Source organism: Esox lucius, chromosome 19, assembly GCF_011004845.1.
Source record: "Esox lucius isolate fEsoLuc1 chromosome 19, fEsoLuc1.pri, whole genome shotgun sequence".
Lineage (NCBI taxonomy): Eukaryota > Metazoa > Chordata > Actinopteri > Esociformes > Esocidae > Esox > Esox lucius.
In genome coordinates this window covers 40,800,934-40,828,176 of record NC_047587.1, presented here as the reverse complement: position 1 = coordinate 40,828,176, position 27,243 = coordinate 40,800,934, and the positions used below count along the sequence as shown (strand labels likewise).

Genomic DNA, 27,243 nt, shown 5'->3' with positions numbered 1-27,243 from the left:
CATGTCTATTTGCAGAGATATTGTAAGGGAGTATGAGAATGTATGTTGAATCACCTTCAATAGAATTAATATGTGAATACAACAATATAATATACAACCCTGTTTCCTGAAAAGTTGGGGCTCTGTGTAAAATGAAAATAAAAACAGAATGCAAAAGTGTGGAAATCATTGAAACCCTATATTCAATAGATTATAGTACAAAGAAAATATATTGTCCCTTGAAAAAAATATCCCCACTTTAAATTTTATGCCAGGAACCAGTTAAAAAAAGCTGGGACAGGGGCAACTAAAGTCTGGAAAAGTTGTGTAATACCAAAAAAGAACCCGGTGGAACAACTCACAACTAATTAGGTTAATTGGCAACAGATCAGCAACATGATTGGATATTAAAAAAGCATCCCAGAGAGGATAAGTCTTTCAGAAGTAAAGATGGGGAGTTCACCACTCTGTGAAAGACTACATGGGTAAATAGTGCAACAATATAAGTATAACGTTTCTCAACATACAATTGCAAAGTATTTGATGATCTCATCATCTATGGTACATAATATCATTAAAAGATTCAGAGAATCCGGAGAAATCTCTGTACGCTAGGAACCAATGCCCGAAAACCAATATTGTAGGGCCGTGATCTTCAGCCCTCAGACGGCACTGCATTAAAAAGACATGATTCTGTTGCGGAAATCACTATATGGGTTCAGGAACACATCTGAAAACCATTGTCTGTGAACATAGAATGTCGCTACATTCACAAATGCAAGTCAACAGTCTAGCATGCAAAGAAGAAACCAGATATAAACAAGATCCAGAAACACTGCCACATTCTCTAGACCAGAGCTCATTTAAGATGGACTGAAGCAAAGTGGAAACATTTCCTGTGGTCAGAAAAATCTAAATTCAAAATTATTTTGGGGAATCATGGACACCGCAATCTCTGGGCTAAAAAGGTGAGGGACCATCTGGCTTGTAGTCAGTGTACAGTTCAAAAGCCAACATCTGTGATGGTACCGGGGTGCATTAGTGCACATGGCATGGGTGACTTGCACACCTGTGAAGGCACAATTAATGCTGAACAATATAGATAGGTTTTGGAGCAACATATGCTGCCATCCAGACGTCTTTTTCAGGGAAGGCCCTGCTCAGCAAGACAATGCCAAACCACATTCTGCACGTATTACAACAGCATGGATCCGAAGTAAAAGAGTTCTGGTGCTAAACTGGCCTGTCTGCAGACCTGTCCCCCATTGAAAACATTGGCCGCATTATGAAATACAAATACGACAAAGGAGACCCCAAATTGTTGAAAAGCTGAAATCCTATATCAAGCAAGAATGGGAAAACATTTCACTTTCAAAACTACATCAATTGGTCTCCACAGTTCCCAAATGCTTACAGTGTTGTTAAAAGACGAGATGCAATACACTGGTAAACATGCCCCTGTCCCAACTTTTGCTGGACCACGTAAGTGGAGCCGGCCAAGAAGAGAAAATGTATCTTACTGAGTGAGTGACTGATAACCCTTTGTTAAATAGCGTACTGGTTAGAAACGTGAACTACGATGCAGTTTAATCCTCGCCACAGTCAAAACAAATGATGCATTAGGATTTATTCAGAATATACAAAACCTTTGCTTGCTACAACCTTCGGAAGCGACATTATAGTAAGCCTAAAATAAATGTTTTACGGTTATATTGCAACTATTTCTGGTGGATTTTCGAAGTACGCATCCGTGCATGCTTTTTGTGGTAATATACAGTAGATCACAACCTCTTGCACTGTAAAAGTGGAGGGGTTTTCCATTCTCTTGTCTTTTCACTTGATGAAAAAGTCAGTTATTGTCACCTATATTGATAGTTATTGTATCAATGTCATTTCACAAATGAAAGAAAAACTAACGTTGTTGTGCCATGAAATGAAATTGCTTTGGCAGTGTAAAGTTCATCTTCAGTCTCCGTAGCAATTGCTCAGTTATGACTATTCCAAGTAGTTACTGGCTAATAAACTGTTAAAACGGCCAGTGGCAAAAGCCATACAGTACGTAGACGCTATTTCTGATGGAAGAAAAGTTAATAAAAAAACTTTCGTCAGTTTAACACAATGCCTAATGGTGTCTAGTGAAATACTCAAACTTGGCGTGATATTAATGCGTGACAAAATGATCTAATGTCGAGACACTATACCTACACACGGCATATGTGTGGCATAGTGGTTAAAGACACTGGCATCAAATTCTAAACAGCCATATATCTTTCCAAAAACAATAACATCTCTCTGGTTCCACATATATGTTGCCTTTGTACCTCATCTCATAATCTCATCTTTATCCGCTTATCCAGTATCGGGTCGTTGGGACATTAGCTCCAGCAGGGGACCCCAAACTTCCCTTTCCCAAGCCACATTTGCCAGCTCTGACTGGGGGATCCCGAGGCGTTCCCAGGCCAGTGTTGAAATATAATCTCTCCATCTAGTCATGGGCCTACCCCGAGGTCTCCTCCCAGGTGGACGTGCCTGGAACACCTCCCTAGGGAGACGTCCTGGGGGCATCCTTACCAGATGCCCGAACCACCTCAACTGACTCCTTTCGATGCAAAGGAGCAGTGGCTCTACTCAGAGTTCCTCATGGATGGCTGAGCTTCTCACCCTATCCCTAAGGGAGAAGCCAGCCACCCTTCTGAGAAAACCCATTTCAGCCGCTTGTACTCGCGATCTAGTTCTTTCGGTCATGACCCAGCCTTCATGACCATAGGTGAGGGTAGGAACGAAAACTGACCGGTATATCGAGAGTTTTGCCTTCCAGCTCAGCTCTCTTTTCGTCATAACGGTGCGGTAAAGCGAATGCAATACCGCCCCCGCTGCTCCGATTCTCCGGCCAATCTCCCACTCCATTGTCCCCTCACTCGCGAACAAGACCCCGAGATACTTGAACTCCTTTACTTGGGGTAACGCCTCATTCCCTAACCGGAAGAGGCACTCCATCGGTTTCCTGCTGAGAACCATGGCCTCAGATTAAAAGGTGTTAATCCTCATCCCAACCGCTTCGCACTCAGCTGCGAACCGGTCCAGTGAGTGCTGAAGGTCAAAGACCGATGAGGCCATCAGGACCACATCATCCGCAAAAAGCAGTGATAAGATCCCCAGCCCACCGAACTGCAACCCCTCCCCACCATGACTACGACCTCGATATCCTGTCCATAAAAGTTACAAACAGGATTGGTGACAAAGCGCAGCCCTGGCGGAGGCCAACCCCCACCTGGAACGAATCTGACTTACTACCGAGAACCCGAACACAGCTCTCACTTTGGACGTACAGGGATTGGATAGCCCTCAGAAGGGACCTCCTCACCCCATACTCCCGCAGCACCTCCCACAGTATCTCCAGGGGGACCCGGTCATACGCCTTCTCCAGATCCACAAAACACAAGTAAACTGAATGGGCATATTCCCAGGCCCCCTCCAGGATCCTTGCAAGAGTAAAGAGCTGGTCGGTTGTTCCGCGACCATGACCGAATCTGCATTGTTCCTCTTCAATCTGAGGTTCGACTATCTGCCGAACCCTCCTTTCCAGTACCTTTGAGTAGACTTTCCCAGGGAGGCTGAGAAGTGTAATACCCCTGTAATTGGCACACACCCCTTTTTGAACAGGGGAACCACTACCCCGGTCCGCCACTTGATTTGTACATCATTGCATTTGGTTTTCATTTGCATTTTACACAGCGTCCCAACTGTTTTGGAAAAGAGATTGTATATTACAAAACTACATACTGATTACTCATTGCAAATAAAATTATAATATAATTATAAGTATATATAATTATAATATAATTACGAGTATAATTATAAGGTGGTCCCTTAATAACATTATTTATCTGAATTCTATTATACTGCTCCGGAATAAAATAATTATTTCCTTTACAAAAAAGTAAAAAAGGATTTGAGTGAGGAAAAGAAGGATTAAAACTTTGCTTTTAAACTTTTTTAGAAAGGAAAGAAAAAGGTTTTCCAGAGCTGTATTCTGACAGTTAGCTTTAAAGATAATATGGGTGTGGAGCAGCAAAAATTATTCATATGTGGTCCATTTAAGAGTTACAGTGCTGATATTATATATCCAAAACTCAGTGAACAGTCTGCAACAAGAAAAATAAAGCATGAAACCAACCATCTGCCCATCTCCTCTCTGTCAACTTGCATTACATAACCTCTCCAACCTACATTATCTCAAATCTCTGACACAAACTTTGTATGCTCAAACATACACCTTTTTTAACAACAATTGCTCTGCGTAATGGTATGAACCATTGTACGGAAAAACTGCAGATTTCATTGTTACCTTTATTTCAAAGGGCAAACAGCTCGAAGATGAGACCTGAGAACTTATTTCAACATTACCAAGCTGTTTTACCGACTATGGCATCATCTTAATGAAGCTGTTTGCCTCTTGGCTTCTTATCAATGTACCTTCATCTTCCCACTGAAAAACATGAAACTAAACAATCACACTAAAATGATGCACTAGCACTGAGTCTCATTGGGGCAGATTATACTTGTCCACCAGGCATATCCTTTTGGGCCTCATGCTTCCCGACCGATCGATAACTTGAAATCTGACCTCTTGTTTCCACCTGCACTCTGCTCCATCAATAGCTTTATCACTTTATTTCAATCTCTTTCCTTATCTCTCCTTCAATTTCTTCCTTTCTCCCTTCCTCCCTCTCTTTCTGAGCGACCCTTGTTACAAGATTTGTAAGACATTTTCAGCACCTTTCAATCCAACTTATGTTAAATATCTAATGGCATCATAGGTACAAATGCTAGAAGCCTCATCATAGATTTAAACGACAGCAGTCTAAAAAAGAAAAAAGAATGAAATGACTAAATACTGAATATAAATACACCAAATACACTCACCTAAAGCATTATTAGGAACATCTGTTCAATTTCTCATTAATGCAATTATCTAATCAACCAATCACATGGCAGTTGCTTCAATGCATTTAGGGGTGTGGTCCTGGTCAAGACAATCTCCTGAACTCCAAACTGAATGTCAGAATGGGAAAGAAAGGTGATTTAAGCCATTTTGAGCATGGCATGGTTGTTGGTGCCAGACTGGCCGGTCTGAGTATTTCACAATCTGCTCAGTTACTGGGATTTTCACGCACAACCATTTCTAGGGTTTACAAAGAATGGTGTGAAAAGGGAAAAACATCCAGTATGCGGCAGTCCTGTGAGTGAAAATGCCTTGTTGATGCTAGAGGTCAGAGGAGAATGGGCCGACTGATTCAAGCTGATAGAAGAGCAACTTTGACTGAAATAACCACTCGTTACAACCAAGGTATGCAGCAAAGCTTTTGTGAAGGCACAACACGCACAACCTTGAGGCGGATGGGCTACAACAGCAGAAGACCCCACCGGGTACCACACATCTCCACTATAAATAGGAAAAAGAGGCTACAATTTGCACCAGCTCACCAAAATTGGACAGTTGAAGACTGGAAGAATGTTGCCTGGTCTGATGAGTCTCGATTTCTGTTGAGACATTCAGATGGTAGAGTCAGAATTTGGCGTAAACAGAATGAGAACATGGATCCATCATGCCTTGTTACCACTGTGCAGGCTCATGGTGGTGGTGTAATGGTGTGGGGGATGTTTTCTTGGCACACTTTAGGCCCCTTAGTGCCAATTGGGCATTGTTTAAATGCCACGGCCTACCTGAGCATTGTTTCTGACCATGTCCATCCCTTTATGACCACCATGTACCCATCCTCTGATGGCTACTTCCAGCAGGATAATGCACCATGTCCCAAAGTTCGAATAATTTCAAATTGGTTTCTTGAACATGACAATGAGTTCACTGTACTGAAATGGCCCCCACAGTCACCAGATCTCAACCCTATAGAGCATCTTTGGGATGTGGTGGAACGGGATGTGCCCTGGATGTGCATCCCACAAATCTCCATCAACTGCAAGATGCTATCCTATCAATATGGGCCAACATTTCTAAAGAATGCTTTTTGAATCAATGCCATGTAGAATTAAGGCAGTTCTGAAGGTGAAAGGGGGTCAAACACAGTATTAGTATGGTGTTCCTAATAATCCTTTAGGTGAGTGCATATACATATTTTAGTCAAATATATAAGAATTGTTTTGGGGTGTGACCAAATTATGTGCTGGTGCTACCAACTGAATGACTCAGTGACACCAATAGTAAATGTTAGTCTGAAGCAAAGCATGTTTTTCCTTATTTAAAACATCCACAAAAAGAAACGTTCTTCGAGATGTGCACTGGGGACACATACAAGCATAAACATACACAGACACTTTCATTGACTAGCACATTCCAAAATGCCATAGTGAAAGGCTAAGAACATTGGTCGTTGGGGCATTCTAATTCCGCTTTTTAGAATTCTAAAAGACAGATATTTCTTTGTTCCATGTTCCACCAGAAAAAGGCCACATTACTGCAGACCATGAATTCACTGGCTCTGCCTGTTGACAGAACGATTAAAAGCAATGACATTGATCCAGTGAATGGAAGAGACAATGGACTTGAAACACATTAAAATATTAGAATTATCTGAAAGGCTGTAATTCGAGCACCAGGGAGGGCCCAGTTTCCATGAAGCGACAGCTGAATGTAGAGAGCAGATGTCCTTAATGAATTGTAATGTGATTAAACTGACCTTAATGTCTCTCTTTTAGTTCTAGTCAACAAAACAGAAGCTGGATTTTATAAAAAAAAACTTTTTTATAACATGGGTACCCATTCAAATGTTAGATAAATGTTAGATCTAGTTAAAAATATTATTTGATTTGAGAGTATGCAATAGGAACTAGTGAATATCCACAGAAGATTTGCTTTCAATCCCCTCCGTTTAACAATACTGTGAACTGTGAATGCTTGTGAAAAAGAACAATGTGAAAATTCTGCTCTTAGTTTGTTATTCAAGTCGGAATTGAAGAGTGCTGGGTACCATGGGTTCATGTAAACGCTCTGACTATCGTTTACATCCGTTGAAGGGGTTAACCCAAACAGAGGCAGATATGAATGGAGAAGAGCACTCGTGTTGAAATATTGCACCAAATTCTATCTCGATAGGGTCTTTCTGTGAGCTTTCGAGCAACTCCAGACCATCACCTGCTAAATGAAAAATGCATGTCACACTGGAGTGTTGTCCTAGCAGAAATCATTCAGTACTCACAAACAGCGTTTGCATTTGTTTTACACACAAGTGCAATATACCTCAAACCCCAACATTTTCAAAATCCATTGCCAAAGATGGTGTGACAACTACTGTATCTGAATTAAAATGTTGAATATTGAACAGTTCTATAATATTTACTGGAGGAGGATATATCAATATGACTGCAATAGATAAATAAACAATTCCAATTAGGGAACTGCATTACCTCAGCCATTTCCAGTTCTGGACTAGGTGATACAGGCTGCTGCTAGTAGCTTGAGCACAGGCAGCACGCCAGTACACCTTACGTAGAACCCCCCCACCCCCAGAGTAATGTAATTTACAGCCACCTCCCCCCACTTTTCGCAGTGTGACAAACATGTCAATCCTCACACCCTCCCAATGATAGGTGTCACAGTTTAATTCGTCCCTGGGCGCTGGCCGAGACATTGATTTGTCACTGTGCACTGAATACTGATCCCCCTCCATGAAGGGGCACAGAAGGCCTTCCTAAGCACAATAACACCTCCCGAATCATTGACCTCCAACCTCACCCACAAACATAGCCCTAACAATGACGCACCCTCCTGTGGGGTTCAGCTGACTTATGACAGGCTGTTTATTCCTATCACTGCTGAGATGACAGAGTCAACATCGAAGATGTATTTGACATGGAGCAGAATGTGTAGGAAGTGAGGTGTGTGCTGGCAGTGATTGTTCTACAATATGTGCATACAGCAGAGGCAAAGTAAGCTTGCTATTTGTAAGTTCAATATATGTGCATGTAAGAATGTCCAATATATCGGGTATATTCTAATCAAATCTCAGTGAATGTTTCCTACACTTACCTATTAATGTAGCAGGGTGAAGGAAGTTCAGCTTGCAAAGACGTTGCTTTAATCCAAATGGCAGAATAAATAAGGCAAGTAACAGCCTCTGGAAATATCGCTGTTGAAGTGAATGCCAGGCATCCATTTCTAGTGGCTATTGCCATTTCAGAGTGTGTCGTTATTGTTTCTGGTACAGTCAGACTTTACAATGTGCACGGGAAGTAACTATAAAAAAAGAACTTGGTTCCTCTTAGGCCGTTTCCACACTAATGCCACATAAAACATTAATTGGCTGTACTTGTACAAGCTTGACACAGCCCATCGTAATACTTCCTTCTCAAAGGGTGAGTGCTCCCCAAAGGCCAATGTGTAAACGTTATGTTTCCTTGACATGTCTAAAACGTGTCTCAACTGCCCACCAGCATTTCTCAAGGATCCAATCAGTCAGTGGTCCATTTTAATTAGCATTTATTTCTTACAGATCAAGTTGGTTCAGTTCTTTTGTCCTTGCAGACAAATCATGGTTCAATAAAGACGATTAAAGTGGGTGTTCCATGTCCAATCCATAACAAAGTGCATTTGTGTGTGAGTAATTTAGCTAACTTACATTACAGACTGCATCAATTTAGTACCTATAGTACAATACACATATTTCTTTGTGATATTGGGGTTGACGTGGGACAGAGAGACAGAGACGAATAAGTGACCATGATGCCTACTCTTACAATATGTGACATGGGATCTATAGTGACCACATAGAGTTAGGGCAACAAAACATTGCATGCTAATGTCCCCTTCACCAAATTGGGATTTGACCTTTAGTCAAGTGGAAAGAGAGGCTTCTAAAAACCTTCCAATATTGCTTCCAGCTGGATCTGGTTTCTGCCTAGAGTCTGCCTAGGAAAAACTCTGCTTAGCTTCAGAGGTGAGCCAGCGGTGGGATGCATGGTACTGTAAAGCACATACGAACCACATGGGGATTGAGAGGTGAACTGTAGATATGATCCATCACACTGTAAGTTGAATTTCTATGTTTTTCAAGCAGAGGTCCAGGGTTTGGTTTATTTAATCAATTCGCCAACATACAGTAATGTGCCAGTGGTTTAATAAAATGGATAGAAATGATAAATATGGTAACAGAGAGCATGAAATGTAAAATAGGTGATCTGGGAATGGAAAACAGTTAATGTGGCGAACAAAGCTTTTCAGCTTAACATCAGTGTAGTAATAATACCTTCATCATCCATAAAGTATGTCCTGTCCTAAATGCGAGGTGTAATTGGAAGAGCGTGCGAAGGACCCCTTTTTCCACTTTACCGACAGCGTTAAACCCACTTTTCTCCTCTCTTGACACTGTCATTTCAATTTAAGTCATCTACGCAAATCAAATAGAGTAAATAATAGTGATTCAACAGGGCTCTCACCGCTGAAGTGGCACATTTTATTTAAAGATTAGTGGCTAAGCTGTTCTATTTTTGCCACTCAGTGACAATATAACTGATTTGTCATGAAAGAGGTATAGCCTACTCCCCAATTTTTTAGAAGTGCAACGCACACAGTCATTGTGCATGAGCTATAAAAGTCACAAAATAGTCTACAAATGTTAACAGGACAAAACACGCTCTGTTTGACAGTGGCTGTGTCCGAATGCCCACATCTGCCATCTAAATAGTAACCAGATTATGTATGCAAAAACAGAACGCATAAATGTGACATTTCTCAAACTGAGTATGATTTAAAATGCCAGGATGTCATAGCCGTTTTGGCTTTTCATCTAGTGCAAATTTGTTGTATGCTTTTAGGTTGAACATTTTATTTTTAGACCCACATGTGTTTGACAGCTGCTGTCAATTAGCTAATAATGAAAGAAGGGTGTGAGCTGCACAACAACATACAAATGGTGAGAAACAATGCAATATCCTACTCACTTAAACTAACAGATGAAAAAACAAGTATAATAACAAAATAATTGAAGGTTAAATAAACAGAAATTTGGGTTAACAACCCAACAGTCTGTGCCAATGTAACCCATAATGGTGTTGTTTTTAGCTCAGCATTTTTTTACAGGGTAACTTAAATGTTGGATGATACAAAAATAATTGAGTCTTTGTCAGTATTTTGTAAGACAGAGGAAGTATGAAAGCCAAATTTCTCAACTGTAACATCTGAAATGTAGAGTGTGGGGTCCAAAATTAACACCTGTCAAGAGCCAAATGCGGGGTGATTTTCCATTTGGCAAGTATATTTCTGAAGGCTATCCACCACAACGATGGGTAAATGTTTGTACTAAAAGAATAATGTAATAAAATCTTTCATGATGGCTCTGAGGAAATCACTCATGTTTGCATTACGTTGATATCCACACGTAACTTCAGAGAGAAAATATGCATGCCTTTTTGAAGGAATAAGGTACTAAAGAGCGGAGTTTGCGGTCCAATCCAGTCTTAACAAACTCGTTCTTCGGATCTTGGGCAGAATTGTCTGGTAGCTACTAGCTAGTAGTAAGATCATCGTTTTTGTACTGACAGTGAAGCGGCAAAGATATTTGAATTGAGAGAAATCTCCCAGACTAAAGACTCTACAGCAGAGGCATAGAATTAGGGAGGGTATAGGGGGTCGTGACCCCCCCCCCCCCAAAAAATGTTTTATTACAGACAGGTCAATGTGACCCTCCTGGAAAAGAGTAAAAATCCTGGGATGCTTTGACACTGACCCCCCCAATATACAACACAAACGTACACCGTTGCTCTACAATGTATAAGCTGCGTTGTCTATAAGTTTAAAAGTTTGCTATGGTAATGTGTTTCAGTTTTGTGAATAATTAGACGGGTAGCTAGATAATGGCAGGCATCCCAACTCTCCCTGAAGTTCCGGCAGTCTCCCGCATTTTAATAGTGTCACCCAGATGTCCGCAAAAAATATACAATATCCTGGACATTTTTATTTTTTGAGAGCGAGCGAGAGAGAATTAAGGGCTGAATCTCAAACCGCATAATGCATACTGTTTAGTACATGTAGTAGGCTGTTATGCCAGTATTTGGGACCAATGGGGACACTATGTCGTCATGAAATTGCGTCTCGGGCTATGGGAGGGGGAGTGCAGTAGCTGGTAAAGCTTCCTCCCTGAAATGGGTTTTTACAGGTTGGGATGTCTGTAATGGGTTCATATTTTGCCTGTAGAACCATGGAAAAAGGCTAAATAGTGTAATTCTTCACCTCTCAGGGTTGGAGGCCATGAATGGAAACTACGTTACCAAGGTGACCACAAAGACTAAACATTTCACTGACAAAACATTTTAATAAAATCTTAAATATAAAGTAATAATATCTCATTCATTTCAATAACCCTGTGTTACTGCTTTATACAATTCAAGTTAGCTTTTAGTTTTGGAAAATTGATTGTAAAGAAGTGAGCCAGTGACTGAAGCTGGGGTAGAGGTGCTGAAGGAGGTGCAAGCTGAGGGACTACCGGCAGGAGTTGGAAGACAGAGTGGCCCAGAAAGTAGTGAGACAGTGACTGACAGATTATAGAAATAAAATCCTGACCCATGAGCATATACTGTATAAATGGTTAATATAAGTGTAGGTAATTATAAAGCCTTTAATAGAAAGGAGCTTTATAAGGTATTCATTCAATATTTTCATGCATTACTAGTTTTCCTATTAGTTACCTCATTAGCCGCTTCTTTTAGCCAACCTGTAGGACAACACAGGGCAAGTGGTTTTGATCCTGAATAACTTAAATGTAAATAATTTCATAGGACATGGATATCTGTAAAGCATCCAAAACTATTCTCCGGGATATTTTCAGAACATTTTGTTGCCATAATAATAAGCTATGCTGAATGCTGAATGTGTATGCAATATTTGCAAGGCCATTGTTCTCACCTTCATGGGACATTTCTTTTAGAATTTCATTAAATAAGCTTTAAAATAAACATATCCTTGGATGATTTGTAGAATTAAGAAATTGTTTTAAAATATTACTAAGATTGGGAGGGGCCGAATCACAAAGAAAATAAAGTTGTGTGAGGAATGGAGGACTAAAGATGAAGGAGTTTCAAGAGGCTGGCTACAGTATGACGCCGAGGCTGTGATGAGTTGTTCTGCGTGACACAAAAAGTACATTTTTTATTTTGGCAAGTAGAAAATATGCTTGACTGGTGGATTTTGTCCTCTACAAGTCCACTTGACAGGTGAGTAAAAAACGTAATGTCTGTTGGATGTTTAGACAGGTCCCCAATAATATGTTATGGGTCTTGAGCTGTAGTCCCATAAAGATTTTCAAAGTTTTTTGTATAATTTACTTTTTGTGTTTCAGCTCAGAACAAACTAAATTAGCGATGCAATCCATTTAACATAATAATAAGCTGCCGGATACATAAAACTGTTGAAAGCCATTTTATTAGATCCTGACGAATTTAAACCATTATTTCTGATGAATTGTGAAACACACACCAGCATTTCCTACAATTAAAAGTCTATCCATCAAATACGAGCAGTTATCATTATTCAGTTATCCAATACTCGCCAGCCTTACTATTTCTTAGAAGAGCATACACCAATACAGCTTGCTATGCAGATTTCAAGTGTATCTCAGTTCGGTAGTTATACAGAAACATTTGGATGTTTTAAGACTGAAATGGGCAAGGTCATTAAATAAATAGAAATGTATCTGAGGCGGGGAACCTTGGCCATTTTACATGTCACTGAGATTTTATCTCAGGGTCACAGGGGGAAACAATAAATATCATCCCATTTTGGCTGAACCCTCCCTGAACTGAGTGAAAGAAAAAGAAGCACATGTATGAGAAGAGGCAAGCAACTGTTCCCAGAAAGACACATTTCAAGACAAACCATCCACGTCAAGCTGCTCTGAAGGATTTTACACTAGGAGAAGAAACACAGCTCCATGCTGGAGTCCACGACTAAGATAACATGAAACTCTGTAACACAGAATCTTCACAAACACAGACAGCAAATCTCCAACAGACCTTGAAGAATTGCATATGGCAGTCCGGAAATGAATCACAGGGAGGAGACTGCTGCAGCTTCTATGATTCAAAAGGAGGACCACCACGGACAAACAACCACGTAGAGAGGAGTTTGGAATCCCAAAAGAAAAGAGAGACCTCCCATAGCTAACAAACTTCCTGCAAGCCTTATGACATCCTTTTAACGATAGGTTTCCCTTGAGGCGTTACAATAACAATATTGAGGTAGCATCAGGTGAAAACGACCAAGAAAACAACTTAATTGGTCTCCCCTATGTAAAACAAGAATAAAGTGTTATGTCATTACAGAAATTACCAAATGACAGGATCAGAGCAGGGACACGTAAACACCTTGTCGACACAGTAGTAGGTGTCTGCGTTACAGCGAGGAGAGTCTCCCTGCACCGCTAAAACACATCATAAGCCAATATCAGATGGCAATTGGAACCGCTGGTCATTCGGTGGAACTAGGTATTTCAATAAAGGCTATCAAACCCTCATTTATTCTTTCTTATTTACATTCATTCGTCTGACTTCTTTTTTAACCTTGAGGCCTTATGGACCAGCTAAATGCTGTAGGTTGTACTGTTTGGTTTTGAGTCACTGATTTTCCAACTTCAAAGGGTTCTTGTACTATCCAGAGGTTTCGTGTTGAATTGCAGCCAGCACTAATCCCCTCTTGATGTTTGTGTTATGTATGGTAATTAGCGTACATATGACATGGGTATATCTGACTGTTTATAATTAAATATACTGAAAATAAAAAATGAAAGCAAATGTCCAATCCTAATAGATAGTCAGATAAATAGACTATTTAATTAATTAAGCAACACCACCAGTGTATTATACCAGTGAATAGCATCTGTTTTATGGAAGGGTGGCATTTTTATTTGCAACTGTCTAACATTCTCCAAGGGGTGAAAAGGGGAATGCCATTGACAGGCAGAGAAACAACAAGGTCGCCAAGATCTCATTTGTTTAATGAAGGCAAGGCGATTGGACAAAGCAGATAACAGTGTTAGTAGTAGCTACCATGATTTAATGCCCAGATAACCAAAGGGTCTTACAGAACCAACATTAGAAAGAGACCAGTACTGGTGAAAACAATGCGAATAAACAGTGCCACACCCTTGCAGATGTTAAGCTATCTTCAACATCCCCAGAGTTCAAGCATCCGTCATATAAATGGCTTGTGTTTCACAGATAGCTGGGATGCGGCTGCTCTATCTCAGATGCCATCTACAGTAAAGCTGCTCACACCATGCCTCTCTTCCCTTAGGCTATTTATAACCAAAGATACAGCAGTTTATGAATGTCAGAAGGGTACCAGTATTGCAGTTTTGATATGATATGATAATGATGTGCAGAGTTATGATAATAGGAAACAGGTATATGTAAGACTATATTTGAGCTAAGAAAAAAGGGGTGCCAGGCATTGTAAACCAGGCAGGCTAAAATAAAGGAAGAATAAAACATTAAGCTCAAAGTGTTAACCAGATATGGTAGTGGCATTTTAGATCCACACAGGATCCACTAACGTTATGACAACCAGCACTGGGACTTATTTTGGACGGCCAAAACGTTCTTCCAGCCAAATAAACAACATAACAACAATGCGTGGTTGTTCTGTTGCTCATCTAGTGAGGACCATCTGCCTCTTTTCAAGGACTAAATAAAACGGATCACAGCTCAGTTCTGCATAATAGTGCGTATTCACGCATTTTCATTGGAAAGGCGGGAAACCTTAGACAATTTTTAATACACTCATCCTTCGCCCTCATATTTACTAAAAACATGCACAAGCTTCACAGAATGATCACACAAACATCACGGAATGCACACTGAGGCGCACAAACCGATGGAGAGCGAGAGGAAGAGAGAGAGATACCGGTCCTGAACTACGTGGTACCCCTACTTCAGTAGTCAGTATTGCATTGTCTTAATAATCTCACTACTACCCAAATGTAATCGAGACAAGGTTACTACTCAAATTAGCTGCTCATAGTTAATATAAATGGTTTAATAATTAATCTAAAGATGACGCGCGCTTGTCCCACATAACTGCATCTTGATATGGGTTGTAGCTTGCGGTCCATTCCAAATATTCTTCATAATTCTATGGCCAACTTGCAACTTTCAGTTTTCATTCTATAATCAGGTCCGTTCGAGTTACTGTACCCGTCTTTCGTTTTTAAACCCGGTAGGTGAACGTTTGCACAATGAACACGCATGTTAATTAAATGTGGTGATTTGAAATCAACGGCAAATTTTACATGCAAATGGATTGAAATACCTATTAGGATACAGTAAGGATAGCCAACAGTCTGCATACTATATACTCACGCACCATTCTCAATTGAATGGAAGCCCGCCCTGCTCTCCCTTTCCATCGTCCACAACACTATCGGTCTCCACTGAAATCAATTGAACATCAACGTACGTCAATCGAGTGTCCTATTTACATGTATCAGGATGGTAGGCCTACCACAGCAAAAATTGCAATACTATCCGCTCGCGAGGCAAAAATAATACTCACCTACCACAGTTGCTTGCAAACATCCTTACGCATATCTCCCAAACGGCAACTCCCAGTAAAGACACAAATTGAGAACCACTATCTAAAGTCCATAGCTTTGAAAGATGCTATTGAAAACAGAAAATGCTCCTCAAGATTATGACTGAAAATGTAACGGGGATAGTCCGGCGAAATGGAGAGTAATAGATATTCCGAAGGAACTGCCTTGTTCTTCTGCCTACCAACCGCACGCTGGTTCCTCACTCCGACAGTTAGCTATCCTTCCGTCGCAAAGGGGCTCCCAATGAGCTTTCTATCGTCCGCTAGGAAAAGAAGAATGCTAGGAAGAGAACAACTCCTACGCATTGGTTCCCAAGAACACCGTTATCGCTCCTTCATGTCGTTTGCACGACCAGACTCAAGATGAATATTTAGTGACTACGGTCTGTTACAGCAATTCGTTTGCTGCCTTCGGAGTTGAGGAAGTGACAAAGCTAATGCTAGAGAATGATGCACCTTGTTCGGACCACAGTTATCACGCATGTGTAGTATGTTTATCGTCAGATATGTCGCTTATTAATTTGCACGTGATGTATTCATCCCGCACACATTAGGCTAGGGTGGTTCATATACGTTTTCATAATTTAAAAGTCGGTATTTGGGACTGTAAATGTATGCAAAGCCTATTACAGCCTACCTATAGGGATATTCTTAGCTATATATGTATACATTTGTGCTCTCATGTAAATCAAGTGCACTTATTGATAGGCTACTATCCGTGAACATGCATGTTGTAATTCTAATTTAAACACGATTAAGATAATTGCGTCTCTAACATAATAGGTTTCTGAAAAAACAGCAGAGCCCAGAGATTCAGCCCGGGACGGTGTGTGTGTGTGCGGGTGCGTGTGCGTGTATGTGTGCGAGCGAGAAACAGAGAACTGCCTTTTCCTAGGAAGTAAGCACTACCTCTTTTGAGGACCTGGTGGCACTGTCTGCCTCAAAGTCTGTCAGCTGTTTCCTCAGCATTACAATATACACAGATTTGGAGAAGTCCTATTCCTTAACACAGCATCTCAGATCATGTTGTGGTGAACAATAAAATGATTATTAGCTGTTATTTATTTAAACAAGTGTTATTTCTCTATGCATAAATTACCATTTTGACCTACAGATGACATTAGCATTGGTTATCTTCTTTTTGCTCTACACACCAAATGTTCTGATAAAAAAAAAAAAAATCAGTATTAGGTGAAAGTACAACCATCATATGTTTGAAGTTACATGTGTTTATATATTGGTTTAACCAATTTTGCGATGACAACATGTTATATGCAAAGTTACCTGTTTCAGGGCACTACAACTATTGGGACAATTGGCTTGACGGGTGTTTCTAGTTAGTCAGCTGTGCTCCGTCACAATATTTGCAGGGGCAAAGGTGTCAGTGGGAGTGACAAGGTGGTGTAGTGGTTAGTGCATCTAATTTGTCTGAAAGGTCCTTGGTTCTAATCCCCCTACTACCAAGGTGAACGCTATATTGTTATTGACAAAGACGGTTAACCATAATTGCTTATCCTACGCCTGTAACATTCCCTAGGTTGTTGCAATAAATGAAAATGGATTCTTAATCAGCTTGCCTGGTTAAATAATGGTAAAATAAAAAAATGAAAGACAAAAAAAAAACATTACAAGGCTGAACAATCTGAATAAAATAATCTATGTGAAAATAACCTGTCTATCAAATGATCAAACCTTATTTCTACTAACAACAGTTTAAAACATCCTCAAAATAGAGGAAAGCACTGGTGAGCTCATCAATCACAGATGGTGTAGTAGGCCAAGAGTGAAATCAACAGTGAATGACTGAAGAATGCTCACCATAATGCACAGCTTTAGGAAAATGTCTAGAGCAACGGTGAGATAAATTCTGATATACACTACCGTTCAGAATTTTGGGGTCAATTCGAAATGTCTTTGTTTTTGGAAGAAAAGCAATTTTTTTCTCTTTTCAAATAATATCAAAATAATCAGAAATACAGTGTAAGCATTGTTCATGTTGGGAATGACGATTGTAGCTGGAAACTGAATATATTTAATGGAATATCTACATAGGTGTGAAGAGGCCAGTTATTAGCAACCATGAGTTCTGTGTTCCAATGTTTTGTTGTTTGCTAATCCAAGTTTATAATTTTTAAAGGCTGACTGATCATTACAACCCTTTTGTGATTATATTAGCACAGCTGAAAACTGCTGTGCTGATTGAAGAAGCAATAAAACTGTCCTTCTTTGAGTATCTGGAGCATCAGCAATTGTGGGTTCAATGACAGACTCAAAATGGCCAGAAACAAACAACCTTTTATGAAACTCATAAGTCTATTCTTGTTCAGAGAAATGAAGGCTATTCCATGCGTTAAACTGCCAAAATAACTAAAGATCTTGTACAACGCTGTGTACTACACCATCCACAGATCAGCGGAAATTGTCTCTAACCAGAACAGAAAGAGGAGTGGGAGGTCTGGTGCACAACTGAGCAAGAGGACAATTAGATTAGTGTCTAGTTTGAGAAAAAGATCCATCACAGGTCCTAAACAGCTCAATTATATAGTACCCTGCAAAACACCAGTCTCAAAGTTAACAGTCAAGAGGTGATTCCGGGATGCTGGGCTTCTAGGCAGAGTTGCAAAGAAAAAGCCCCAAAAATCTCAGACTGACCAATAAAAAGAAACATTAAGTTGAACAAAAGAACACAGACACTGGACAGAGGAAGACTGAAAAAAAAGTGTTATGGACACAAAAGGTTGCACCATCACACGTAGTCAAAAACCTGCTCACATAACAAACCATTGAAGAAGAAAGTCAGCCGCTGTTCTGAAGAAAGGGAAGCATTTACATTTCATTAACAACCGAAAAGCCTGCAACTGAAAACAGAAAGGTACAGTGATTGTTGTTTTGTAATGGAAATGAAATAGTGAAGGAGGATTTTAGCTACTGTTGAAAACGTAGTTGCTAGTTACTAATAAAATCAAAATGGACGTAACTACGAAGTACCATTGTCATAGCCGACAAGCTAACACATCTGTGTGCTCCTCTCATTTCATTCAGTCAAGCCAGATGGTGAGTAAAGATATATTTACAGTTTTTAGTGCTTATTTTTTCAATTGTCTTTTGAGAGAACTTTTGTGCATTGAAGAACAAAATGGCGGATGATACAGCAGACTAAGCTACAGGAAAAAACGACCATAGGAGGGTAGCAAAGACCACAGAAAAGGCAATAAAATTACAGAGGCTCATACGGTCAATGAAAGCAAGTTGGAGAATATTGAAGAGATAATTATACAGGACTTTGCCAAGTTATGTGGAGAGTTCAGAACACGTAACCAAAGAGGGATTTACCCTCTTACCTGAAGATGAGAGAAATGAGGAGGTACATGCAGCACTGCTAGCGTGTGCAGCATCTCTGAAGAAACAGCATGACTTAGAACTTGAAGAAGCCCAACTAAATGCTAAAAAGGAATAACTGGTAATAGATACAGCTACTGCATCATCATGTGCTTAGTTAAGAGTTTGAAGACAACGATGATGCTTTGGATGGCATGAATGATTATTTCAAAGCCTCAAGACAAACAAGGAGTGTGGAGACCTCTTTTATGCACCATGCAGAAGAATGGAGGCTTTTCAATGACTAATCCAGTCAGCTCATGCTACAGGAACGTATGGGTACTCTGCCTCACCACATCTATTCCAGTCAGTTGAAGTAGATGCATGTACAGAATGCTACAAGCCAGACACCAGTGATTATCATCAGAGGCCTGGAACATGAGAGAGATCTATATCAAGTAATGCAGCATCAAAATGAGATAACACAGATGCTCGTTAAGCTGCAAGATTTGTCTCACCTCCCTGACAGAGACATATCCCTGTGTTCAAAGGTGACCTGCTTGTCTACAAGTCCTTTATCAGAGCCTTTGAGCACCCCATTGACAGCAAAACCTGACAGCAACTGAGACAGGTTGTACTTCACCACACTGGTGGTGAACCCCATAAGTTTGTCCACAGCTGTGAATAAATGAGACTGGCCAAAGGCTATCAAGAAGCCAGGAAGCTACTTCAAAAGCATTATGGTGATGAGCTGAACATAGCTGGTGCTTACATAGAGAAAGCTTTAAAGTAGCCTCTAATCAAGAATGAGGACCGGAAAGCATTACACACATATACACTCTTCCTGACTGGATGTTGAACACTATAGAGGTTGTAGAGTACATGGACGAAATAGTCCCACCAACAAGCAAGTTGTCATCTCAAAGCGTCCATTCAAGATAAGAGAGAAGTGGACCCTTCAATGTTCAAGAACGAAGGAGAAGAAGAGTCAGGTTTACTGAGCTGATTGAATTCATTGATTAGCAAGCTAAAGTTGCTATGGACCTGCTCTTTGGTGATATACACTATACCAGTAGAAGGAAGAGGAAAAGAGAAGACTGCTGACACAAAGACCCAGAGGAACAGTGGTCGGAATGGAAGCAGTTTTGCTATAACTGTCACTTCTGTCGGAGAAAAGAAATCCAGAGCAATCCTTCTAAGAATGGTAACCAAGCCAAGCCTGCTAACGCCTTCCAGACACCCTGCTTGTTCTATGAGAAGAGACACACACTGCATTCCTGCAGTAACATAAGAAAACAGTCACAGAAACATAGAGTTGAGTTTCTGAAGAAAAGAGGTCTTTGTTTTTGATGTCTGAAACAAGGGATCATTAGCTGGGAGTGTAAGAGAAAAATGAAGTATCAAGAGTGTGACCTGAAACACCCAAGCATGCTACATGCCATCAGAGAACACAGTGTCACCTTTTAGATGTTTAAAGTTTCAAGCAGTCTGGTGTCACTTGAGCATGAAATGTGTCGAAATACCGGGGCCGGAGGTAGAGAGTGTATTATAGCCATCTTTCCAGTGAAGGTCAAGTCTAAAAGAAGTGAGAATATGTTGGAAACGTATGTCTTTTATCCCAGTATTTAAATGTTAAAGGCAGACATTTTCTCCAAACTAAGGACCAGGAGAAGCCAGTACACAGATTCAACCTGTCAGACTTAGAAGTATGTTAACATTATGAGAAATACTATATTGAGCTGCCGAAAGTCTTTACCCACAGTGACATTCCGGTGAAGAAAGAAAACATACCACTGTAGAAGAAGGACATTAAGAGATGGCTCTATTTGAAAGATGTATGTCTACCACAAATGGATGCAGAGGTTGGACTGCTGATAGGAACCCACACACACAAAGTAATGGAACCATGGCAGGTGATAAACAGTGAAGATGGCAGATCCTACACAATCAAGACCTTCCCCCACTGGGTAGTGAATAGACCTATGAAAAGCAGAGATGCTAAAGAAAGAGAGCTAAGATACACAGCACACCATACCTCTAACGCAAATATTGAAGAACCACTAGTTCAACAGTACAACACAGACTTCTCAGAACGCAGCTGTGAAGACAAACAAGAGATGTCATAAGAGTATCACTAATGCAATAGGTGACAAAGACAGCAGAACTCAGGAATGGACATTACACCATCGGTTTGTCTTTCAGAAAGATACCAAACAACCACTGTGTTGCAGAACAGTTTGCAATCTGAGGACAACAAGGGCATCATGAGAGACATTATATCGAAGAGCTACGCCGTTAAGGTACCTAAAGGACAGTTGGACTGAGAAGTCAGAAGAGTGTTGTATATACCTCACCATGGAGTGTACCACCCTAAGAAAATTAAGATCTGTGTAGTCATTGACTGCACAGAGGCTTATCAGTGAAACCTCCCTAACACAATCATCAGTGTTCTGATCAAATTCAGAGAAAAGCCTGTGGCTATGATGGCAGACATTGAGTCAATATCTTATTAGGTCAGAGATCCAGAGAAAGACGCTGATCTTTTACATTTCCTGTGTTTGCGGATGGTGACCTGAGCAAAGCCATGGTTGAGTACAGAATGGCAGTGCATCTGTTTGGAGCCACATCATCCCCCAACTATGCATCCTATGCACTGTGAAAAACCGATGAAGATGAAAAGTTGTTTTATCATCAATCCCAGAAGAAGGAAGCACCACTGAAGTTAAGAGCCTTGACCTGAACAACAATGACCTTTCATTAGAGAGAGCTCTTGGTGTCCTGTGTTCAAGATCCATGTACAGGATAAACCAATCACCAGAAGGTATACTTTCCATGGTCGGTTTTGGAGGGGTGGGACGACGAGCTGGTGCCCCAGCTATGCCCAGTGCCAGCTCCAAGGAGTTGGGCAACACCTCATGTGGGTCCTGTAGAAGCCCTCCTGGCCATCAGTAGGTGTGAGGACTAGTGGGGTTTCCGTGATCCCCCGTACCTGTTCTCACCACCAGTGGTGGGGACCCCGGCCAGCTTGGAGCAGCTCCTCATGCTGCCCAATGGTCGATACCGCCAGAACCCACGGAGGACTGGTCGCCGCCCGGGCCCGCCGAGGACTGGTCGTTGCCCGGGCCTGCTAGGGACTGGCTGCCACCACCCGAGCCCGCAGAGGACTGGCTCCCACCACTTCGTCCTGCAGCACCCTCTCCTGCCCAGGAGCTGCCACTTCATCCCGCGGCACCCTCTCCAGCCCAGGAACCGCCACTTGAGCCCACGGCGCCCTCTCCTGTCGAGGCCGCAGCGGTGCCCTCTCCTGTCGAGGCCGCAGCGGTGCCCTCTCCTGTCGAGGCCGCAGCGGCGCCCTCTCCTTTCCCGGCCTTATTAAACATGAACCCACGATTGCGGGTTCTCTCGGACACAGCATGTATAAACACAACTGCCATTTGAACATTGATAGCTACCTAACTACTGTAACGTGTAGCCTACCTGCATTAAAAAAAAACGATGTAAAAAACTAACAAAAAAAAGAGACACCAGGATAATAAACATCCTGAGATGGTGGGGAAACCCAGAGAGTTTTTCTTAGAAAGAAATAACTTGTTATGACAAGTAGGCCTCAGAACATTAAGGATTTTTTTGCTAGGGCTGGAACATCTTTGGAGTGTGCGCTCCTGAAAGCACAAGCAAAAAAAAACACACCACCGGGGAAAATCTTATCAAACCTGCTTGCATTAAAATGGCTGAAATATAATGTGGACCACAGGTTGCTGACAAATAAAAAAATGTACCGCTGTCCAACAATACAATGAAAAACAGAATTGATGGAATCGCTGGAAACGTTGAGAACACATTGATCGAAAAGCTGAAAAAGAGACCGTTTTCTATATTCAACTGGATGAAACTACCACAGTGGCAGATGAGGCTACGCTGGTTGTATATGTGCAGTACATGGATGAAACCGATGTGAAACAAGATATACTTATGTCTGTAAATCTGACCACAACCACCTGGGGAGATGAGCTTTTTTTGTGCGGTTGATGCTTACTTTACAAAGCACAGTATTCACTATGAAAACTGTATTGCATGCTATATTGACGGGGCTGCCTCCATGATGGGGAAAAACAAAGGCTTCAATAGCTGCCTAAAGGAGAAGGCTCCCCATTGCGTAGTGTTTCATTGTATGATACAACGACAGGCCCTGGCGAGCAAACACCTGTCCGAAGAGATAAATACTTAAGACAGTAGTCAAAATAGTTAACTTTATAAAAGCTCGCCCAAAAAACAAGAGGCTCTTTTCAGAGCTGTGTGAGGACGAGGCGCACCAAACACTCCTCCTGCACACCGAGGTGCGTTGGCTTTCACACGGTCAAGTGCTTGTACGTTATATAGAACTTCAAATTCAGATTAAAGGGTTTCTGACTATGCACAACCAAATACTTTCACAAGATTTTACAGATGAGTTTCTCATCAAGACTTCATATCTGTCTGATATATTCGGGCTATACAATGAGACAAACAAACGCATGCAGGGCCCAGAGGACAATGTTATGGAATGCAAGGAGGCACTGGATGCATTTGAAAAACTGAATACAGAAAAAACTAACTGGAAAAAGTTCCCATCATTGCTGAAACAGTATGGTGGGAAAATATCTGCAATTTTTGTGAGAAATGTAACACATGGAAAATGGGGGCCCTTTGGGGAAAAGGTTGGGAAACACTGGTATAGAGGCTACCATTCCTACTAGCAACTGTGATCTCTGGCTCCTGAAAGTTTGGTAACCTAGCTGACATTACCTTTAGCTAATTATCTCCCGTAACGTATGAATGAGATAATTAGCTTATCAGACTGTTTTTCTAAAACCGGCAACCATGTATGGTGTAGTTAGGCTAACATTATATATGAATGATAGGTGCAAAATATACATTAGTTGCTAGCTAACCTTTTGTTCGCTAGCCAGCCAACAGTGTACATTACACTAGGTTCACATCACTCACAGCTAGCACCGATATGACACCAGCCGAGAAAAGACTGAAGTTGGACATACAGCGTTTTGTGAGTGCTACAGCCAGCTAGCTTTGAGACATTAAAAAATGTAGCTAGCAAACTAACTAGCTTAATAGTTGAACTCCTGAAAAGTTGGCTAACGTTATATGTTGTTCCCTACATAGGTAGCTGCATTTGATATTTCAACCTAATGTGGGTCTTATAGATCAAACATTGCCATCAGGTTCTGTAGGCGTCAATGTAGATCAAGCTGTTCATGTCATTCTGTACTGCATTTTAGCAGGATCAGACAAGGTCCTTGTCACAACAGAATCAGACAGCCAGGGAGAAAAGGTCAGCCGTGGAGCTGAGGTGAAAAGTTGTCTTTAAAGGTGAATAACTTTAACAATTATTTGTTGTAATGTGTAGCTGTTCCTTATCTGTACATTTAACTTTTCCGGGCTCTTATTGCTACCTGTCCCAACTTTTTTGGAATGTGTAGCTCTCATGATATCCAAAATGAGCCTATATTACAAAATGTCTCACTTTCAACATTCGATATGTTATCTATATTCTATTGTGAATTAAATATAAGTTTGAGATTTTTAAATTATTCCCTTCCTTTTTTACTCACAATTTGTACAGTGTCCCAACTTTTTTGGAATTGGGTTTGTAGTTCTTCACTAAAAGCACACATCATAGACTATATGTTAACTAAATAATAGTAAATTAAACGGCTGAAGGCTATATTTTTCATGTTATTGTAGCAGAATCAATGAGATGGCCAAAAGTATGTGGACACCCAACCATCACACCTATATGAGCTTGTTGGCCATCCCATTCCAAAACCATGGGCATTTGTCCCCACTGGCGTAGCTACCATAGGTGCGACTACACCAGGGCCCACAGGTGGGTGGGAGGCCTGTGCTTCACCTGTATACATTTAATTTTTTGTGATTTTATTTTTTTGTGTCTGTTTCTATGTGGTTAGACACAATTGTGTGTTTCACAGTCAGACCTTAGGATCAGCTTTCCATGCGTATATACACCGCTTCACAATTTTTCATCCCTGGAGAGGGTCAATGTAAGGACAGCTTGCACCCTAGCCTGACGTCACCACGCTACGCCAGAGTTTGTCCCCCTTACATTTGAAATCAAACCTCCGACCCTGAGGTCAGGGCTGCCCAACCCTGTTCCTGGAGATCTACTGTCTTTTAAGTAATTTAGCACACCTTATTCTAACAATTAGCTGGATGAAAAGCTTAATTAGGTAAGTCACAAATGGGGTTGAAGACAAAACCTACAGGACAGTAAAGCTCCAGGAACATGGTTGGGTTGCCCTACTGTCTTGTCCCCACGTGTGGACACTGATTTGTCATTTTAAAAAAGAGGATCAGTATGCACAACATAGATGGCTGACCTAATCTGGACTTGCTGGATCTGTGAGTACCTGCCTATTCTACAGGAACGGCAGAAGTGGTTCAGAATGAAGAGGAACTTCAAGGAAAACATCGACTTCGTCATGGACGATCAAGCCCCCAGGAATTCTTGGATGATGGAGAGAATTGTCAAGACTATACCGGATTCCGCTGTGTGAGTTTTTATACTGCACACTAGACCAACCTGTCACAAAGCTATGTATGCTCCAAGAAGTCGCATGAGAGCTCATCGAGTAAACAAGTTAAGGAAGACAAGGAAGTCAAATTGTAAAATAATGTTTTTGTTTAGTCTTTATCTTGTTGCATGGCCCTAGTTGTAAGTAATTGTTATGCTCCCTGCCTTGTCAATTATGGGCTGGGAATGTAAAAGCCATAATGCAGAAAAAAATATTTGTGTATAACTTTGTTTGTTTTTGTATTATTTTTTGTTTAATTGTCATATTGAGAATTTGTAATTGTATATGACCCCCCCTTTAAAGGGAACAATGCTCCATTTTAAATGTATCTATGTCACGTTATGTCTGCCTTAAAATGCAATTGAGAAGAGTCTATGAAGAAATACAGTTTTTAATGAAGTAAAATAATTTTCTTTGTAAACCCTTTTTACTCTGTAAAAGGACAGAGAAGCTCATTACTGTTTTTTAATTGTGTCAGACTCACTGCCTTCTACCTACTATTGACTATGGAGGTTGACTAAGGCTGTGCCATCACATATGCTACGTGTAGCTGATAACATGTGACAACATATTGCCCCTCTCCTGAATGTTGGCATGGACTTGATAATGTACTAAGACATACAGTTTATACAGTATACACACATGCAACCACTGTTTTGTCCCCAGATGTCTGGCTGTACTACTGCATCTTTGTGGGGTCATCTGGTTCTCACATGTACAAATGTGTACACACACACACGCCATTATTGCTGTGAGAAAGGCCTGTCTGATTCAATTTATTTCTAAACATTGGCTTTGGTCATTACCATAGGTTAATGATGAAGATTTGCTCTATGCTGTTGTTGCATTCACTGTGTAGTCCAATCCAGTGAACAAAACAAATGCACTGCTTTGCTATTGTTATATTTTTTCAATTTTACTCTAGGTTTAGTTTGAATAAGGCCATTAACCCATGTGCTATGCTAATAATCTGAGTATAACCCTCGTTGAAGGGTCAAATATGACCCAAGATGATAAATCATAACGGAATTTACATATTACAAACCCAAAAGTCATTGCTCATCTGGAATAACACAATGTACTTGTTTGTAAATTTTATAGCCCATACAGACCACATTCATCTTAGAATATATCACTTATATACTAAGATTTCATGTCATTCAACTATATCAATGATGGAGAAAATTAGCAGATACAATTTATTTATAGAAGAGGGAAAGATGAGCAAGTGATTTAAGGATCGTGTCACATTTGGTCAAACTAAATGTGTGTAATTTGCAAATGTACTTGTAGCATGTATGCTAGTCATGCAGTCTTTCTTTCATACTGGCACCTACATTTTTCCCTGGACTGGATTAATCATCAAGTAAGTGGAATTGGTTGTCTCCATACAAAGAGCCATGTCTGTTTACAGAGAGTTTATAGATGGGGTAAAAAGAATGTATGCCTAACAAGTCTACTAAATATGTACTCAAAATAAAAAATATGGGTGGCATGAGATGCAATAAAAATCTAGGTCTACACTGAAAAGACCAATTATTAAGAAAATACCTATCGAGACCTTGGTTCTTTTATCTTAATGAATCTAGATTAGGCTTCACTCATCTACTTATTAATCTATACTAGGCCCAGTTTTGTTCTTTGTTGTGTGCATTTCGCAGACCACATAGTGTAAACTATGGCCTCTTTGGTCTGTAAGATGTGGTACAACAACACATTTAGACCAGAAGACCCCACAAAAATAGTAGAAATAGACGG

General features: G+C 40.6%; 1 protein-coding gene across 5 annotated transcripts in view; it reads right to left on the bottom strand.

Annotated features, from left to right (window-relative positions):
• lingo1a (leucine rich repeat and Ig domain containing 1a) overlaps positions 1-27,243 on the bottom strand; it is a 321,228-nt gene that overhangs the window by 29,253 nt on the left and 264,732 nt on the right. The window contains exon 1 of one of the 5 annotated variants that reach the window (XM_010901007.4): positions 15,539-16,038. The exons of 3 other annotated variants lie outside the window; for them this stretch is intronic. The gene's annotated coding sequence lies outside the window, so the exon portion shown is untranslated. Of the gene's footprint in view, positions 1-15,538; positions 16,039-27,243 lie in introns of those variants that run through there. One more of the 5 variants, XM_010901008.4, reaches the window with a different exon arrangement.